Raw genomic sequence first — 2,354 nt, forward strand, 5'->3', positions numbered from 1 at the left:
ATACATGGAAGAGAGTGGGTGGAGGGAGGGGGATGTAGGAGTATGTGTGAATGTTATTTTGACACAGCCCGATGAGATTTCACCTCTTCTTTTCTTTTTCTGCATGAGGGGGAGAGAGAGAGAGAGGGGGGGTCACCGATTAAATGAAGCGGCCTTGCTGTGGATGTGCTGTGTCTTGCTGCATTGCTTCTGACCCAGGGCAGTGGGCGAGATCTGTGGATAACCCATCACCCAGGAGGAGCCAAGAAAAGGAGGGTGGGAGGAGTGGTGAATGGTAGTGAAGTATGAGGGATGAAATGGTTGGGAGTGGATTTATTCCTTTGACTTTGGCTACCTCTCTTGTAAAGGGGAAAAATCCGTTGGTATGCATATGTATATATATATATATATATATAATTTAGGGTGTTTCAAACCCATAGGGTAAAATTGCAAAGTGCGTGTATACTTTCAGCTGCATGTTGCCCCGTTTCCTAATTATATAAGCTGAATTTGTGCCAAATTATGCAATGATCTGTGAAGATTTAAAGGTCGCTCATATTGTTCACTTTTTAAGCCCATGCAAAAAAATACCTAATTTTCTCTTCTCATATTCCTGCAGAACGCAGGTAAACTTTGAAATGGCTAGACGTCGTGCAGCATCAGTTTGGCTCCTTGGGCATTCCGAGGAAGAACTTACTGGTTCCAGACTCCCGTCCAATGGTCAAGTTCTAAAGCACTTCTTTTACCATCACCTCAACTTGAAGTGCACGAAGTCCGAGAGCGCGAAGGCAGTTGTGGAAGCAGTTTTTTTGTTCTGGGCGAAGGCCCAAATGCCTACAACAACGCTATTTTACGCCAAAAAGAAGCTTACAGACCTGGTTACGAAATACGAAGGTCTCAAGAAGAATCGTCTGCGGGATTCGGAGAATCAGCGCATGAAGGAACAAATGTTTTGTGATGACTTAGATGAAATCTTCGACGTTGCTCACAAAGATGCGCTGATAATGATGAAAAATGAAGAAGATAAAGTCTTCTTGTTGAGCCAACGAGAGGATCGTTCCCAGTCGAGCATGGCTGGAATTGACATGGATCATTTAAAGTCTCATGAAAAGAAAAAGAAAAGGGCTGAAGTAGAAGTCAAACGCAAGAAGAAATCTGAGGCGGAAAAACGACTAACCGCTGAAGTCGTCAGCTCATCGACACTAGCTGATTCCAGTTCGTCTTCAGAGTCCTCTGCAGATGACTCCTTTCAAATTCACAGCCACAAAAAAAAAAAAAAGAAGACGGATACTATATCTGCAGGTCCATCGATTCCCAAGAATATCTTCTTGAAACCTGAAGTTACGGCGGCTCTGGATCGTACTGGCGTGTCTCACAGGAAGGCAATGCACCAACTGGGGGCTCAGGCAAAGTCTATTGGTATTGACATCGAACAAATCACTTTGTCTCAGAGTTCGATTTACCGGTACCGGAAAAAGAACCGTGAAGAAGCAGCAACCAGCATCAAGGCTGACATCATGACAAGAATTCCACGTGATACACCTCTCGTGTTGCATTGGGATGGCAAGCTATTGCCTGACATAACTGTAGCAAGCTCTGGTCGGGAGAAGGCTGAAAGAATCGCAATTCTTTCCTCAGGAGATGGTGTTGAGTTCCTCCTTGGTGTTCCCAAAATTGGATCTAGTTCGGGTACAGATCAAGCCAATGCATGTCTGTCTGCTATCAACGATTGGGGCCTGTCACACCAAATAAAGGCTATTGTGTTTGACACAACAGCCTCAAACACAGGTTTGCTTATGGCGCCTGTATCAAAATTCAAGAGCAACTACAAAAGGAGCTTGTTTGGTTGGCCTGTCGGCATCACGTGTACGAAGTGATCCTTGCTGATGTGTTCCGTTCTGCCTACGGTCCTTCTTCCGGACCAAGTATCCCATTATTTTCACGTTTTCAAGATCTGTGGGGAAACCTCGACAAAAGAAACTCCAAGACAGCAGAGGATGATGAAGAAATCTTGGCAAACTTCGTGGGTGATTGGTCCGTACCTCGTGAGGAAGCAATGCGACGTCTTGAGGTTGCCCTGAGGTTAATTGCAATAAGAGATGATTATCGGGAACTTAATACTCTTGCCTACTTCTTCCTTGGAGGTACTCCACCGGGTGGAATTTCCTTTCGTGCTCCAGGTGCTTTCCATCATGCAAGATGGATGGGAAAATGTATATATTGTATAAAAATATTCCTCTTCCATGATCGGTTTCCTCTGACGGAAGGTGAACTGAAAGCAGTTCGAGATATTTCCCTGTTCGCCGCCCTGTGCTATGTGGCATTTTGGAATGAGTCACCAATCGGTCCCTATGCTGCCAAGAATTATATGGATA

At 44.8% G+C, this 2,354-nt stretch overlaps 1 pseudogene; it reads left to right on the forward strand.

The window, feature by feature from the left end:
- Positions 1-425: 425 nt before the first annotated feature.
- LOC143027460 (uncharacterized) lies at positions 426-1,726 on the forward strand (annotated as a pseudogene).
- Positions 1,727-2,354: the final 628 nt, after the last annotated feature.

This window comes from Oratosquilla oratoria, chromosome 8 (assembly GCF_046742065.1).
Source record: "Oratosquilla oratoria isolate Oo_2021 chromosome 8, ASM4674206v1, whole genome shotgun sequence".
Lineage (NCBI taxonomy): Eukaryota > Metazoa > Arthropoda > Malacostraca > Stomatopoda > Squillidae > Oratosquilla > Oratosquilla oratoria.